Source organism: Dromiciops gliroides, chromosome 2 (genome assembly GCF_019393635.1).
Source record: "Dromiciops gliroides isolate mDroGli1 chromosome 2, mDroGli1.pri, whole genome shotgun sequence".
Taxonomy (NCBI): domain Eukaryota; kingdom Metazoa; phylum Chordata; class Mammalia; order Microbiotheria; family Microbiotheriidae; genus Dromiciops; species Dromiciops gliroides.
Genome location: NC_057862.1, coordinates 37,673,607 through 37,691,881, shown reverse-complemented (window position 1 = coordinate 37,691,881; position 18,275 = coordinate 37,673,607). Strand labels below are relative to the sequence as shown.

The window sequence follows — 18,275 nt, the reverse complement described above, 5'->3', positions numbered from 1 at the left end:
GTGATTGCATCGATCAGAGTTCTTAAGTCTTTCAAAGTTGTTTGTCTTCTCACTATTGTCGTTTTCGTCCCGATTCTACCCTTTTCATTCTGCATCTGTCTGCATGTGTCCTCCCAGGTTTCCCAGAAATCATTTCTTTTGTTTTTCTTACCAAACACGGCAATGCTCCACTACATTTGCAATGGGGATTTAGCACATGCCTGGAACTCCCAAGATGGTACCTCAGGTACAAGAGACATTTTGGGGCTGCTTCAGGAAGACCGGAGGACTGAAGAACATGGGGACATTCTGCACTGGCCCACCGCACAGCTGGGAGCAGCTTTTGGCTGCATAGCTGGTTGTGTCTTTGAAAGGGCCTGACTCAGCACCTGTGTGGGGCCTTTTGCAGGATTTAAGTCTGAAAGTGAGGGACTCCGGCACTCACACCACAGAGTAAGGCGGGAGGTCCCCCCTCTTAGGTCATACGACCCAAGAGAGGGGCCTGGATTTTTGGTCTTTTGTTCCACTCCGTTCCATTCTCAGTGCAGGGAGTGGAGTTTCCCATCTGGCTCGGGAACAGGAGCCTCAGGAGCCGAAAGCCCAGGAATCTGGGTCACAGGATGTTGCAGCCAGCCCAGCATCAGTACCCTGAGGAGCATGGGTCCAGGAATGCCAGCCCAGCAAAAGCCAGCACTCAGCTTTGGATCTGAACTTGGGAGGACTGATCCTATGGTGGAACTGAGCTACACTGTGACCTAATCCCCACCCCCAACCCCCAGAGGTGAGATGGGGTAGGGGGAGACTACGCCTTTGAAGGACAGGAGGAAGTGTTTGTTCTTGCTATACCTTTGAAGTAAGTATCTTTTTGTTAAATAAGATGTTAAGTGGTTAAATGAGAGAAGGGAACAAACATTTATTAAATACCTATTCTGTGCTGGGCATTGTACTAATGCTTTACAAATATTATTTCAAATTATGTCTACTAGTCTTTGGGCTGATAAAAAGGGGAGTGAGGGGAACATAGGGGGCCTGAAATGATGGCAGAAAAGCCCCCCAATCCTTTGAGGGGACTAAGAAAGGGTAGGGACAGTAAAATGTGTTAGGGCTGGCCTTGAGGAAGCGGGATCAGAGACAGAACATATATGCAGAACATACATATATAACATAATTTGCTAACAGGCCTCAAACCCATGGGTGAGTCAAAGGGATGTTTACTCCAAACCTATGAAGACTCCCATGGTGGAACAGAAGATCAGAACAATTTGTTCCAACGGCCATGAAGGCAGCTGAAGCAGAGCTTGGTCAGACATCAAAGATGTCACCTGCAGCATCCAGGGCCATCACGAGTTGTTTTTACTTCTGTCTTGCCGCTGGACTTCGATGACTCTAGAAGAGAGAATGAGGCTGACAACTTTATGCAACTGCCTCACTTAAATCCAGTTCAAGAGCAAGTCAAGACCCCACCTATGATGTCATTGGTCCTCTTCAAAAATGAAGGATGAACAACAATTAACCAACGACCATTTATTAAGTGCCTATTAATGCCAGGCATTGCTCTAGACACTGGGAAAATACAATGATAAAAATGAAACAGTCCCTGGTCTTGGGGAGCTTACTTTATTATATCTGGGGAGACAATATGTTTTCATAGATATGTATATTAAAATATATGTAAAATAAATTAAAGGGGGCATTAGTTAGCAGCTTGAAGGATCTAGGAAGGGATCCCATAGGAAGTGCTGGTTGAGCTGAGCATAATATTTTGGGGAGACATCTCAGCAGAATCAGAGAATCACCAAGATGATCTCCCTGGCTGTCTATTTTTTTTTAAATTAATTTTATTTTTCAAGGCAGTGGGGGTTAAGTGACTTGCCCAGTGTCACACAGCTAGTAAGTGTCAAGTGTCTGAGGCCGGATTTGAACTCAGGTCCTCCTGAATCCAGGGCCGGTGCTTTATCCACTGCACCATCTAGCTGCTCCCTCCCTGGCTTTCTATTTCAACCGTTACCTTGAAAAGATTGCCTTTGCAGTATATAAGTGGTCATCCATTTTTGCTTAAAGGAATCAAGCAAGGAAGAAGCCACCCTTTCTCAAGGACCACTTTTGGATAATTGTAATTGTTAAATTTTGTTCAAAATCACGCTGAAATCCTCTGCTTCTTTCCAACTTTCCACCCTTTGCTGTGAGTTCTGCTCTCTGGTGCCAAAGAGAACAAATCTAATCTCTCTCCCATAAAGACCCTCAAATATTTGAAGACAGCTCTCACATCCCAGCTAAGCCTTCTCTGTTCAGTGTTAAACATTCAGCAGCTCCTTCAAAAGATCTTTACAGAAAAGGAACCCGAGGCATTTCGTCATCCCGGTCATCCTCTTCTGGGAAGTCTTTCAACGTCTGGTTGAGGGCTGCTGGCTGCCCTTCCAGACTTATTATTGTTCCCCTCCATGCACTCTCCATTCCAGCCAGCTGGGCTTGACTGATAGTCTTCAAATGCAGCATTCCATCTCTGCCCTCCACACTTTTGAACAAGCTGTCTGTCTCCCACATCTCTACCCCCTTAGAATTCCAAGCTTCATTCAAGGCTCATCTTTTGTACCACCCCCTATGAGAAGACTTTCCCTGATCCCTTCAATAGTGAGTTCTGAATGCCCGATTTCCATCCCTAAGTGGAAGGAACTGAGAAATGAGTGGGAGATGAGAAAAATGGTTGCAATAGGATGACCCTTTATAAGAGTCCTGCTGTGGTCTGACCAGAGCAGAAACAATCACCTCCATATTCCCCAAAATGATGCCTCTTGTTTGAGGAAGAAGTTCAAGGGGTGTATTTTGTGCTAACAACAATAATAACAACAAACTCGTGGTGCTCTCCCTACTTGAATTTTACAGTATTTAAGCACATAATAGTTTAATAAAACTAATTTAAGTTTACATAAATATAATATAATTTGTATATCCTTTAGTAGAATTCAATCGACTTTAACTCAATATGTATTGTTTACTATTTCACCAGCACTGCTAAGAGATAGTGTTATAAAAGCCGAATGAAACAGCCCTTGTTTTCAAGGAGCCTGAGAACTGAGGGGGAAGAGGGCACAATACAGACGCATAAGTAAATACAAATGCAAATTCAGACAAAGTAGCTTCAAGAGGGAGAGAGTGTTAATAGCCCCATCTCCCGTGGGAGGTGGCTGGCATGGGAGCTCAGCTTTGAAGAAAGCTAGGGAATCTGTGAGGCTGAGGTGAGGAGGAAGTGCAATCCAGGCAAGGGGGAATACTTATGTAAAGAAATGGAGGCAAGGGGTTGTTGTTGTTGTTTGTCCTTCGTTCTTAAAGGGGACATTGACATCGGGAGGTGATGTCATGATTTGAAAGTGAATTGGATTTAAGTAAGGCAGGGCTGTGCAAAGTCATCAGCCTCACTCTCTCCTCCAGAGTCATCGGGCTGACTGGAGATGGGCCCCCCAAGCAGTGGGAGACCTTGGCCTATTTAAACTCTTTCCCAGGTCTCGGTTTGCCTGAGGCAACACCCATTCAGTGATTAAGTCTAGAGGCTGAGTATTTGAAGAACAGATGCCATGCAAAATAGGCCTGGAAAGGAAGATGGGAGTCAGCTAGTGACGACTGTAAGAATCCAAGCTGAGGATTTCTCGTTTGAACCTAGAGGCAATAGGAGACCCCTGAAGATTTCTGAGGCTGGCAAGCCTTGACTTGGGCCGTGTTTTATTTTCCTATGATCAGCTTGGCCGCTGTGTGGAATATGGATTGGAGGGGGAGGGCTTGCAGGCAGCGAGAATGATTAGGAGATTGCCGCAGTCATCCAGGTGAGAGAGGATGGGGCCTGGAAGAGGATAGTGAGCGGAAAGAAGGGGTGAGGGGAGACCCTGGGTAAGGCCCCGCCTCTCATTAGAGAGCTCGTCCAACCCTTTCACCTTACAGGCAAGCTTCCCTCACTAGATTCCCTGACTAGATCTCTCAGATCCCTAACCATTCAAAAAGCGAGAAGCTGTGAACCTGGGTGACTCTCAAGGTCACTTGGAGAGTTAGGGGCTGAGGGGCAGCTAGGTGGCACAGTGGATAAAACAAACACCGGCCCTGGATTCAGGAGGACCTGAGTTCAAATCCAGCCACAGACACTTAAAACTTACTAGCTGTGTGACCCTCATTGCCCCCCACCGCCCCCCAAAAAAGAGCATAAATACAGCCCACCAATATGAAAAATGAAAAATAAACCATAACACATTAAAAAAAAGCAATTTTACCAAAAAGAAAAACAAACAAAAAAAGAGTCAGGGGCTGAGCCTCGATCTTCTCCTTTCCAGGACAATGCTTCCTGTAGAACACCAGAGCCATGGGAGAATTCAGAATACTGTTAAACACTAAAGGAATGTATGTTGAATTTTTTTTAATGACTAATATCTTTCCCCACTCCTTTGCAGTATGTGTGTGTGTGTGTGTGTGTGTGTAACACTGAATGTGTTTTCAGATTTTTTGATGTATTGATACATTGAATATTGCTAATTTTTCCCTTTCTTTTTTTCTTCGTAAAAAATGTCTCAGATGATTCTGAGAGAGAGAGAGAGAGAGAGAGAGAGAGAGAGAGAGAGAGAGAGAGAGAGAAAGGAAAGTTTAGGTGATGTCAAAACAAAAGAAATCAAGACAATTTATTTTTAAATAATAAAATCTTCCAAAAGAAAGGCCATAGATAAGCTCGAATGGAGACTCTGAAAGATGAAATCAGTATCCAGCCACCTTCTGCCATAACAGTAACTTAGGCAAAAGCTCAACCCCCTCCAGGGAGGTATCAAGTACAACAGAAGAAAGAAATCAACTGGGGGCGTGATTTTATCTATATGGGAAACTCCCCCCTTAATGAACACCAGCAAATCATCTCTTCCATCTAGTCCTAGCAAACTTCCTAGAGAAAGGATACCCAAGTGACAATAACTCCCCTTTCCCCCTTCTAAAAGGATAACTAACCAGCTTCCTCGGCCCATTCTCTTTCATCACAGGATAATTCAGTACATATGAATTAATGGAGAAGGTTCAGTAATAGCCTTCAGTTAGGAAATAGGAGTGGAGTAGCAGGATATCCTTTTTCCGCACTAAAACACCCAATACTTTCAATTTTATATACAGCGGAAGCAATTCATTGTACTAGAGAGTAGCACAGCTGGGCTTTCCTGATGGCCCTATAAGCAGCAGCCAGTATTGTTCAAAGGCCAAGAGATCCGCTGGAGGCGGGCAACTGCCCAGTGAAGATTTTTTTTTTCTTTTTGTTTAGTCCACTGACTTTTTCAAAGGCAAAAGATAGTTGAAATCAGATTGCTGTTGAGATGTTGTAGTCTCAATTCGAGGGGCTGTCAGGAAAAGAAGGAGCACCTTCCATTTTCCTGTGATGTCTTTTGTTCTCGATTTTATGGCAGAATCCAAGCCCACAGCTTCACCATTCTATTTGCCTGGAACTGGATTTGGCTGAAATACAAATACCTTTCCCTCGTGGCTCTGTTGGTGCCTGGGCTTTCTGCTGTTAAGCTCCAGTGCTGGTAATCTGGTTCTTGTTTAAAGGATCAAGTGTGTGCTATAAGACACATGGAGGTGTTCTTTGGGAAGAACTTGGAGGTGCTAGCATTAAAAACAGTTTGCCTCTATTGTTTGTTCTACCTCCCACTTCATTTTGCTTTGAGAGGCAGAGTGGTGGAGGGAAAGGGGCCCTGGGTTTTGGAGACTAACATTTGAATCGTGGCTCTAATCCAGAGGTTATTAAACTTTTTTGGTGTGTCCTGGCCCCCTCTGGTAGTATGGCAAGCCTGTGGACCCCTTTTCAGAAAAAAATGCTTTAAAATGAATAAAATAAAATACAAAAAATTATAAAGGAAATGAATTATATGGAAATAAAGATGTATTTTATCCCATCCAACTTCACAGATGCCTTGAAATCTATCCATGGTTTACATGAATCATCAGCATTTCTTCATATTATCAAGAAAATCCAGCAGGAAAAATTGAAAGTGAAATCCCATTTAAAATAATTACAGGATGCATAAACTACTTGGGAGTCTACCTGCCAAGAAATATACAGGAAATATATGAATATAACTACAAAACACTCTTTACATCAATCTAGATAGATCTAAATAATTAGAGAAATATTCATCACTCCTGGGTAGACTGAGCCAATATAATAAAAATGAAAATACTACTTAGTTCACTTGTTCAGTACCATACCAATCAAACTACCCAAAAGATTACTTTGTAGACCTAGAAAAATGATAATAAAGTTCATTTGTAGGAATAAAAAATCAAGAAAACTTAAGAGAAATGGGAGGGGAAAATGGGAAGGAATTATACTTACTTCAAAGCAGTAATCATTGAAACAACTTGGTACTGGTTTAGAAATAGAGAGTTTGATCAGTGGAACAAATTAGGTATACAATATATAGAAGCAAATCAGTCCAGTAACCTAGTGTTTGATAGATCCAAAGACCCTGCTCCTAGGGTAAGAACTCATTATCCAACAAAAACTGTTTGGAAAACTAGAAAGTGGTCTGACAGAAACTAGGTATGTAGACTAACATATCACACAATGTATACCAAGATAAGCTCTAAAGGGATACATGCCTTGGAAATAAAGGATGACATTTTAAACAAATTAGAGGAGCAAGGATGTCAGATGTCAGATGTCAGATGGAGGAAGAATTCACAACTAAGCAAGAAATGGAAAAGATCATGGAAGGTAAAATGGACAATTTTCATGACATGAAATTTTAAAAGTTTTTATACAAATGAAATCAGTGCATCTAAAATTAGATGAGAAGCAAGTAAATAGGAAAAAATCTTTATAACAAATTTCTCTGATCAAGGTCTGATTTCTAAGATATATTAGGGAACTGTTTTACAAGAAGAAGAGCCAAGGAGGTAGCTAGGTGGCGCAGTGGATAAAGCACCAGCCCTGGATTCAGGAGGACCTGAGTTCAAATCCTGCCTCAGACCCTTGACACTTACTAGCTGTGTGACCCTGGACAAGTCACGTAACCTTCATTGCCCCATTAAAAAAAAGAAAAAAGGGGGAAAAAAAGAATAAGAGCCATTCCCCAATTGAAAAAAAGTGTCAAAAGACACAAATAGGCATTTTTCAAGGGAGGTAATCCAAGTTATCAATAGCCCTATTAAAAATGTTCTAAGTATGCTCACATTAGTGATGATGACATTACCAAGGAAAGTGGGAAGCAAGGATACCTTGTAGCACCAGTTTTGCTGTGCAGATCATCTGTGGAACCAGCCCTGTTTCTGATCTCAGAATCTTACCTCTTACCTCTGATCCTCAATACCTGTGTGACCCTGGTCTAGTCACTTAGCTACCTTGGGCCTCAGTTTCATCATCTGTTAAATGAGGAGGTTAGTCTCTGAGATCTTAGCCTTCCAGACCTTGATCTATATTCTCATGATCTACCGTATTTTTCTGTTGCTAACTGGGTTACCCCCAGTGTTGTGGGTTTTTTTTTTCTGATGCTACTGCCGGTCCATGATTCACAGACATTCTAGTATCATTGAGATTAAAATCCCTGAATCATAGAATTTAAGAGTTGAAAGAAACCTCAAGTGACCATGATGTATATAACAAGAATCCCCACTATAATGTACTTGATCAGTGGTCATCCAGCCTTTGCTTGAAGACCTCCAAAGATGGTGAACTCATTACCTCTCGAAGTAACCATTCTATTTTTAAACAACTTGCTTCCATCCATAGTGCCTGATTCAGTCCTCTGAGGCCAAACAGAACAAAGCTATTTCCTCATCTATATGACAGCCCTTCAAATGCTTGAAGCTAGCTATCCTGTCTCCCCAGAGATATTAACATTTGTCCCTAAAAATCCTGAAACAGTTAACAGATCAGCACATTAAGTCTTTTAAATAACATTTAAAGTATGGGGGGTTGTGGAACTGAGGAGCTTGGGAGCTCACAGCAAGGTGAACCACTTAAAAATAAAATAAGTAAAGGTTGTGAGCATAACATCAGAAAGACCTTAGTGGTTAAGGAAATGTTAATGACAGATATCAAATAAAATTAAAGGTTTGATTAATTGCACATCCTATATTTTAGGATCATAGAATTTGGGTCTGGAAAGGACATTGGAGGTAATGTATTCCAACCCTCTTATTTGTCCAATGAGGAAACTGAAGCTCAGAGAGGTGATGATGTGCCTCGACCATAGGCGGGAAATACTAGAGCTAGAATTCGAACCCAGCTACTCATACTCCAAATCTTGTCTTTTTCATGTTAAACATTTCCATTCCACATTCGGGATTGTGGCTAGATTTGTTCTAACAAGCATACGTTATGGCCAATGGCAGTTTTCTCCCAGCCTGTCAATCAATCAATTTATGACGTTTCTTTCTAAAAATCATGAATCACATTTAACAGATAAACAGTTCAGTGAATGTACTTTAGAAGGAATAACGGGAATTTCAACTGAGTCCAGACAACATCTTCAGGAAGAGAAACCAGACAGTTTTAAAGAATAACTTAAATAGCAGACAAACATCCATCAACATGGTTTCTAACAACTCCTACATGGTATTGCATGGACATACAAATGATAGAATGATATTTCACAAATAATAGTGATAAGATTGGATGGAACTAGACCTGTGATTTTAAACATACAGAGAACTCAATGAGAAAACTCCTACCAATGCGGATTGTCCCCATCTCTGTCATTTATAGTCTTAAGGAATTGCGCCTGGGGAATCTAGAGATTAAATGATGTTCCCAGGGATACATGGCTAGTATGTGTCAAAGACAGAAACTGAACATCTTTCTTCCTGTTTCCAATGCCAATTCTATCCTCTATATACCCTCCTTCTTGTCGTCGTCGTCATCATCATCTTCTTTTTCTATTTATTTGGAGCTGAATGGGAAACCTTAGAAAGAGGGTGTGGTACAATGGAAAGAATGCTGGTCCTCAATCCACTCTCCAAGGAGAATTTTTTTTTTGGGTGGGGCAATGAGGGTTAAGTGATTTGCCCAGGGTCACACAGCTAGTAAGTGTCAAGTGTCTGAGGCCGAATTTGAACTCAGGTCCTCCTGAATCCAGGGCCGGTGCTTTATCTACCGCGCCATCGAGCTGCCCCGAGACATTTTAAAATGGAGCACAAATGAAAATCTCTGAAGGCAGGATTTTAATTTTTCCCCTTGTATCTATCCTCAGCACCTTGTACAATACCTGTCTCTTAGTAGGTGTTTAATAAATATTGGTGCTTGGGGCCGCTAGGTGGCGCAGTGGATAATGCACTGGCCCTGGATTCCGGAGGACTTGAGTTCAAATCCGGCCTCAGACACTTGACACTTACTAGCTGTGTGACCCTGGGCAAGTCACTCAATCCTCATTGCCCCGGAAAAACAAACAAACAAATGCTGGTGCTGATGACTTAGTTGATGAAGGGAACCAACTCCAGATTAAAAAGAAATAGTCATGTTGAGATACTACATGTGACCCCCCCCCCAACCCCCCCCTCCCCTCCTTTATCTCACCTACTAGACTATCAAGTCCTTAAAGGCTGGGACAGAGGCTCATAAATCTTTGTGATCCTCAAGTCACCCAGCATGGTAATACAGAATCAGTCAGTACCCTTTTCTGAAAGACTGAATGACTGACTTATTGAATAATGAGTCACTAGTCATTCCGGTTTTGCTGAGTTTATGAATACAGAAGCAGATCTAGCAGTTAAAAGCTTGGCTGTTAATCTAGGGCACTTCTTCCTCTGCTATCCTCTCCTATAATATGGTGTCTTCTACTGCATTTGGGTAGCTCCCTAACACAAATATATTGAAACTCAAAACTCCTATCTGTAGACTTACCGTGGAATTCTTTTTTTGGGGGGGGGGCAATGAGGGTTAAGTGACTTGCCCAGGGCCACACAGCTAGTAAATGGCAAGTATCTGAGGCAGGATTTGAACTCAGGTCCTCCTGAATTCAGGGCTGGTGCTTTATACACTGTGCCACCTAGCTGCCTCTTACTGTGGAATTTTTATGGGAAATAAGGTGTAGGCCAAGTGTTTCTTACATTTCCAGAACTTGGTACCTGCTGCTTTTTATTGCCTGATTAAAGACATAAAGCGTCAATAAACCAAATATGTGGGAATGAGTTTATTTCAGATTTTAAAGAGATGCTATGATACAAAAAGAAAGCAGGAGGAATACAAGAAAATGATCAGATATTAGAATGGCACAGAACTGAAAGGGAGAGCTAATATTCCGAATGATGAGTTTAGCATCCAAAAAAACCTGTGAAAGTGTAGCTGGGGGATCAAGTATCATGCTGAAAGGGCCTTAATGTCAGTGCTTCAGGAATCCTGGTCACTGGAGTGGGTACTCCTTCTGCTAACACAGATTGTACCCTTTCTAGGACTTGAGATAGTGATTTCCAAAGTGGCCTGACTCCAAAGGGCTGTGACCCCAAGAGATAGGAGATCAACCAATCAGAAGGTAGGATGACTGGTCTCACCCTCCCCTCCCTGAGATAGCTGGTCAGGAGGCTAGTAGAGTCTAATATAATCACATCCACTCATCATCTTCCACCCCTTCTTCACTCTGCCCCCTCTCACTGTTGCACAAGCTCCCAACTGCTCCCCTTCTGAGTCAGATGGGCATTAGGTCCTCAGAACAGTAGTTATAACCTAACTACCACCCAGGCACCCACAGCTGCAATTGTACAAGTGTGGTTGGAAATATCCCCCCCTCTCCCCAAAATTCCCGTTCCCCAGATTATAAGGTGGGCTTTACTGGTAGTAAGAGCCCTCATCTCCTTCTTAGTTTTGAGTGGATCAGAGTGAGCTACATAAGATGATTACCATATCTTTATAAACCCACCCCTGAACTTTCATGTTTCTGGAAGTTCAAGAAACAGAACTTTCGTATTTATGTCAAGAATACCACCCTCTTTCCAGTTACTCAAATCCACAGCCTCACTGTCACCCTCAGCTCCTCATTTTTCCTCACCCTACAGATTCAAGCAGTTGCTAAAATCTTGGCAACATCTCTCATATCTGTTCCTTTTTCTTTACTCATGCAAGCAGATGGGGACCTCTTCACCTTTCTCCTTGACTGTTGCAGTGGCTTCTTAACTGTTCTCCCTGCTCCAAGTCCTTGCTAATTCCAATCCCTCATACACATATGTATGAAAGTTCAGTTCTGACCATGTCATCCCCATCTTTCCCCGCAGTGAGCCCCAGTGTCTCCTTATACCTCTAGGATCAAATACAATCTCCTGGATTTTGCCTGACCCAACTCCAACCTATCTTTTCTGTCTTTTTATACATAAATTCTCTGTGAGTAGAGATGTTTCCTTTTTTGTATGTGTAGGCAGAGCACAGTGCCTGGTACTTATTAAGTCTTTTATAAATACTAGTTGATTGATGGATTAATTCATGCTCTCTGTGGTCCAGCCCAACTGGCTTGCTTGCTGTTTCTCACACTCTTACAAAAACACAACTAAAATATCTAATCACAAAAAGGAAATTAAGATATGAAAACATTCATTAAGCAGAACCATGTAAAGGAGGATTTTATTTCTATTGAAAACTTTCTGCTTTATTAAAATAAGAGAGGATTCACTTCTGCTCATTATTTTTGCATTATTTAGGGCGAATACCTGCCCATAGAGAGCTGTAATTCCTGTTGGAAAGCTATTATATTCACAACTGTTAGGATCTAGTCTTGGATTGTTGTATTGTGTATATTCCATTAAAAAGGTATTTTTTAAAAAGAAATTCACTTGCTTGACATGTACATTGATCAAATTAACTAAATAATTAATTACCAACAAATAATTTTATTTACAAGTCAATCCCATGCCCCAGGACATACACAGAGCCTAAAATATTGAAGTATATTGAATTAATAATAATAACTAACATTTATAATATACCTTAATGATTGCAAAGTGTCTTAAAAACATTATCACAGTCCTCACAACAACTCTGTGAAGTAGAGATTACCAGCATTACTATTAGTAATGTTTAGTGTGAACAAAATGGTTTTTCTTAGCATTATTAAATTTAAATTGAAAAATTGAAAAATTGAAAAAATATTCTTATTTCGTATTTGGTTTATCCTTTTTAAAGTTCTATTTAGCAGCACATGTATATCATGTATAAGTAAATAAATATGCAGTTATTGGGGGATGCATTCTTAAAACTTCTTAACTGATAGAAGTGTTAGAAAAGTTTGGGACCTGTTTTTTGTGAATTGCTATAACTGAAGACATTAATTGCCTAGTGGCTGCCTCATGACAAGGCAGCTCTGAGCAATGCCGGACTGGTTTTGTGTGTGTGTGTGTGTGTGTGTGTGTGTGTGTGTGTGTGTGTGTGTGTGTGTGTGTGTGTGTGTTTAATATGGAACGCTTCACGAATTTGCGTGTCATCCTTGTGCAGGGGTCATGCTAATCTTCTCTGTATCGTTCCAATTTTAGTATATGTGCTGCCGAAGCGAGCACTGGACTGGCTTTTATATGATAAAAGGCTTGTTACCAGGACTGTATCTGAAACCTTTCTAGGTTGGCAGGACCTGTTAGACCTTGTAGAACCCAGAGCCACCTCCTTTCTTTGCTGAGGCATTGGGGAGGATTTTAATCGAGGTGTTTATATATGTATGTGTATGTGCATGTGTGTAGGCATACATATAATATGCAATATGACAATATATAATGTTATGTTATATAATGTTTATAGCATATATTTATATAATATATTATTTTTGGTGTTGTTGGGTTGCTTCAGTAATATCTAACTCTTTGTGACCCCTTCTGGGATTTTCTTGGCAAAGACACTGGAGTGGTTTGCCATTTCCTTCTCCAGCTTATTTTAGAGATGAGGCTTGTGACTTGTAACAGGGTCACACAACCAGGAAGCTGCTGAGGTCAAATTTGAACTCATGAAGAGAGGTCTTCCTGACTCCGGGCCTGGCACTCTAGCCACTGTGCCACCTTGATGAGGTTATCTCTATAACAGATACAGGTTATACTTATATGTGTACATATGCATATACATGAACACACACATGTATATGCATATAGGATTAAACATTTTTTATTCTGAACTTAATAAATAAAACAAACATTTCCATAACAGAGTAGAAAAGAAGCACATGAAACTGCAGTCTATTATGTACAACTTCCTATTCCTTTTAAATATATAATAAAGTTATTATGTACCTTTATGGTTTGGGGCTTAAGTGCAGAGATTCATTATATATGTGTACTTTTATATACTTAATATTATTATGTATTATATTACTTAGGTGGGGATTTATTAGATACACACGAATGTGTATAGATGTATGTGTGTATATATGTACAAATACATGTATACACATGTATATGCATATAGACATGCACACACACATACATGTATATATATCCATGCACTTAGACTCAAAAAAGCAGTTGTGTAAGCCGATGGAGGAAGCACACCTGGGCAACAGTTCACGTGAAAAACACCGGACAGCGTTAGAGAGCTGAGAACTCAACCCAAGTCATAATAAGAGATGGAAAGGTTTAAAGGCCACCTAGTTCAACCCCCTCATTTTACAGATGAAGAAATTGAGGCCCAAAGAGGTGAAGTGACTTCTCCAAGGCCTCAGAATTAGTGAGTTACCTATAAGCTCCAGTCTCCAAATTCAGCACTCTTCCCAAAGGACCCTTCTGCCAGCGATGTGATAGGGGAGCCATTTCTTCTCCTAACTTCCACAGCAATCTTACATCCCTTCGATTCCGCCATCCTTTCACTTTGTATATTTCTTCCTTTACCCCATTCCTTTCTTTAAACAATGGCACACCCATAAACACTTAGCTTTGTCTCTTATCCCATAAAATCTTTACAACAGGAAAGAGGACGGGGACTTTGGTAGGAGTGAGTGTTATTGAACTCATGTCCCTGATGGCATCAGCAACTCCTGCTTCCTCAGTTTGCCCATAAGGAAACTGAGGCTTAGAGAGTTTAACTGACCTATTCAAAGTCACACAACTTGTAAGAGGCAAAGCTGGACTTTGAACCCAGTTCCTTTGGAATTCTGGGAGATCTCCATGGTCATAAAGTGCCGTGAGAAAACAATTCCATTCATGACTGTCCTCATTAGCACCAAAGGAAGGTTTAAACTAGAATAATTGATGAGAGAGGTTATATAAGACATTAAAAAACCCTCAATGATAAGTCCTGGGCACTCCAGCAGGCTTTACAATAACTACATCTGTCAATCCGCACCATAGGTGAAAAGCATCTCATCTCCTACCCATACCATGAACATTTATTTAAAGAGATGCCACCAAATTAGAAAAAAGCTAACTTTAGGCTTCACAGAGTGCCTTTGGGTTTTCGGACCAGATCCTCAGCACTGAGCTGTCTCCCTGTGCTGCCGGTCAGATCAGCTTGCCCAAGTGGGCAGGCAAACCAAAGAGACAGGCTAACGTGCACACACATGTTGGTAACCACAAAGAAAACACTGTAACCAGCTTTGCTGTCAGTGGTTGCTTCACTGACAGACACACTGGTCTGTGTGTGTGTGTGTGTGTGTGTGTGTGTGTGTGTGTGTGTGTGTGTGTGTGTGTTTAACGTTGGTGGCAGGTGGTCCTTATCCACCAATAGTGAGGTTTTTCAGGATCAAAAGGATGTGTTACATAAAATCCCCTAAGTCTTAAAAAGGAGGCACTTTCATAGAGATGCTGTCAGAGATACGATAGCTTCGAGTTTGATGTCTTAGGTTTGCTCCAGTTTCCACATCAGAATGAGACACCAGCCAAAAACACTGACCTGAACTTGGACATGATTCCTACTTGGAAATTTGATTTGCTCTCACTTGAGCTACAGTTTTACAGCTGAATATATTCATTCTCGGAGGATTTTTTTTTGGGGGGTCTGTGTGTTTGTTTTTAGTTCTTTATGCACAAAAACTAAACCAGACTACAGGCAGTACACTCAGGTGAAGTCTTTTTCAAGCTCTTTCCAGGGCTTGCCCACGATACTTTACTCATCACACCTCAACACCTCCTATCCCAATTAACCTGGAAAGCCCTGGGGCACACGTTCATCTTTTCCCTTTAATTAAGACAAGGTAGTATGTCAGGAACTTGATGCTTAAGCAAAGGGACAAATCTTTATTGATTTAAAGAATCTCATTCCTCAAGTAGTGTCTGGATAGAAACTGGAAATGAAGAACTTGTTCTCAGTTTCACCTTTAACCTTAACTAACAGAAGGAGTTATGGAAGCTTGAGGGACTTGGAACCTAGAAAAGGCAAAAAAAAAAAAATGAAAAGAGGGCAAAATGGGAAACTGAGGAAATGAAAGAAGGGGGAGGGTATGGTGGTGGTGGTGGAAACAGAGGGAATGGGAAACCACAGAACGAAGGAATGTTAGAAAAGTAACCCAGGGCAAGAAAGATGAACAAAAAGGGAAGGAGATGGGGGTCTTTAAAAATGCTCTGGTGTATTAATTCAATTCAATACAAGAAACATTTATTGAGCATCTCCTATGTAGTAGGCACTGGAGATACAAAAATAAAACAAAACAAATGGAAACAGTCCCTGGCCTTAGGGAGTTTACATTCTACTGGAAGGTAGACAAGTAAATACAAATCAGGAGTAAATGCAAAGTTTTTTTTCTGAAGTGAGGGGGTAGGCCCGGGAGGGAAGGACTATTCCTAATTGGGCCAATGGAGGGAAGACTCAGGAAAGGCCTCATAGGGACAGCTTGTGGGAAGGTACTTTGGGATCAGAAAGCAGGCAGGAATGGGTGAGGAGAGATACGAAATCTGGAAAGTCTGGAAAGAGAGATGGAAGCCAGGCTGAGAAGGAATGGCAAAGAGGGGTTTGTATGTAGTTGGGGCCTGTACTTTAAGAATACCACTTTAGGGGCAGCTAGATGGCGCAGTGGATAGTGTACTGGCCCTGGAGTCAGGAGTACCTGAGTTCAAATCCGGCCTCATTTACTAGCTGTGTGACCCTGGGCAAGTCACTTAACCCCAGTTGCCTCACAAAAAAAAAAACCAAACAAAAAAACCGAAAAAGAATACCACTTTAATTGTTGTGTGGGGGATCGAGTGGGGAGACTGGAGGCAGAGGGTTATTTTGATGGTCAGGGGAGGAGTGATTAAGAGCTAATTAACCAATGTATTAAGTAAGAAAGTGGTTTAGTGTCCAACATTTCAATTGAAAACTTAAGTGATGTGGTATTCCCCCCTGAAAATTTGTTTCGATCATAGTTTTAGAGCTGGGACGGACCTAAAAGACCATCTTGTTCCCTAATTTTATAAATGAGGAAACTGAGGCCTAGGTGGGGTTGTGACTTGCCCAGGTGACACAGTTCCTAAGTATCAGAGTTGGACTTTGAACACAGATCTTCCATATACCAGGTCCCTGATGTTCAGTTGTAACCGACTCTTCGTGACCCCATGGACCATAGTATGCCAAGCCCTTCTATCTTCCACTAACTCCTGAATTCTGTAGTGGCAGCTAGGTGGCACAGAGGATAGAACACTGTCCTTGAAGTTGGGAGGTAAGGAGAACCTGGATTCAAATCTCACCTCAGATACTTACGACCTGTGTGACTCTGGGCAAGTCACTTAACCCCAATTGCCTTAAACATCCAGGGTCATCTCCAGTTGTCTTGCCACTGGACCCAGATGGTTCTGGAGGAGTGAGGTTGGCGACCTTGCACAGCTTTCTCTCATTTAAATCCAATTCAGGTGGCGCAGTGGATAAAGCACTGGCCCTGGATTCAGGAGGACCTGAGTTCAAATATGACCTCAGACACTTGACACTAGCTGTGTGACCTCGGGCAAGTCACTTAACCCCCATTGCCCCACAAAAAAGAAAGAAAGAAAGAAAGCATTTCATTTAAATCCAATTCAGTGCAGGTCATGACATCACCCTGATGTCATGGTCCTCTTGGAGAATGAAGGACAAACAACAACCTGAAGTCCATCCAAGCTCATGTTCATTGCTTCCATGCCGCCATCCATCCATCTCCTCCTTTTGCTTTCAGTCTTTCCCAGCGAGGAGTCCCATCTCCTTATGGCCAAAGTGTTTAAGCTTCAGCGTCAGTACTCGTCCTTCCAATGAATAGTCTGAATTGTGCCTCTTAAAAAAGGATTTTGTATACAGGAAAGGTTTAACTTAAGAACACATCCCACACCTTCCACATAGATCTTAACAGAGTAATTGTACAATACCTCTTACAGAGAAACAAGTAGCAATTATTTACAGGTTACAAACGAGGGAACTGAGATCAGAGAGATGAACGTACTTGACAGATCCCAGAAATGAGTCAGGCATAGAGATAAGGACAGAAAATAAACAGTCTTGACCTATTATTCCCAGTGCACAAGTCTAACTATCAAGCCATGCTGTAGTTTCCTTTCTTACCCCTTTGGAATTCAGAGTCTATTTATTCATGCCCGATTTGAATCACATCTAGAAGCATAAAAACAATATCCTAATTTACTGCTAATGAGTCACCTAGGTGTCCAACATTTCTTCACTGTGGGGAGCACTGAAAGAGAAGACTGAGAGGTGGAGAGGTTTAGCTGTCTTACTGATCGATGTTCAGGAAGAAATGCATTAAATTTTATTTTTATTGGCGTGGTTGGAAAGATATAGAGCAGGAGACAGGAAGACCTGAGCTCCAATCCCACCCCGGACTAGCTGTGTGACCACAGCAAGTCCCAAACCTTTCTGATCCTCTGGAAATGCCTTTAGGGCAGAGGCAGCTCCCACTCAGGGAACAATTCTGTAACTGGGGATTAGTTGTTTCAGTTTTAGTTGATTTCACACTTCATCTAAAAATACTCAAGATAAGGGTAGAGCAATGTGTATTCAAATCAAAAGTCTTTAGCCGGGACTAAACACTAATAAATTGGGTTGACAGCTTCCTATCCTCGGGGAGGTTTCCACAATGGAGGTCAAAGACCTCCAGATTTACTCTCATTAAGGAAATAAACCTTACAATGGAAAGTGGCCTTAGGGCTATCCTCTTAAGCACAATGCTAAAGGGGATAAGGACGGACTTGTGATATAGGGAACTTCAGAGGGAGGAAACTTTCCACCAAGCCGCCTTCACCTACTTTGTAACTTCGAGCTGCTCAATATGAAAGAGATTAAAGGAAAGTGGGCTATTTTCCAATTCTCTTGAATAACAACAAAAAGCTAGTTTATAGAACGTTTAGAGGTTTGCAAAGTGCTTTACATGTTATCTAATTTTATCCTCACAACAATCCTAATGTGTAGGTTCTATTATTTCTGTTTTGCA

General features: G+C 41.5%; 1 non-coding gene across 1 annotated transcript; it reads right to left on the bottom strand.

Moving 5' to 3' along the window:
- Positions 1–12,364: 12,364 nt before the first annotated feature.
- On the bottom strand, positions 12,365–12,471 carry LOC122744784. Its single transcript, XR_006355129.1, has one exon. It is a non-coding gene; the product is annotated as a U6 spliceosomal RNA (small nuclear RNA).
- Positions 12,472–18,275: the final 5,804 nt, after the last annotated feature.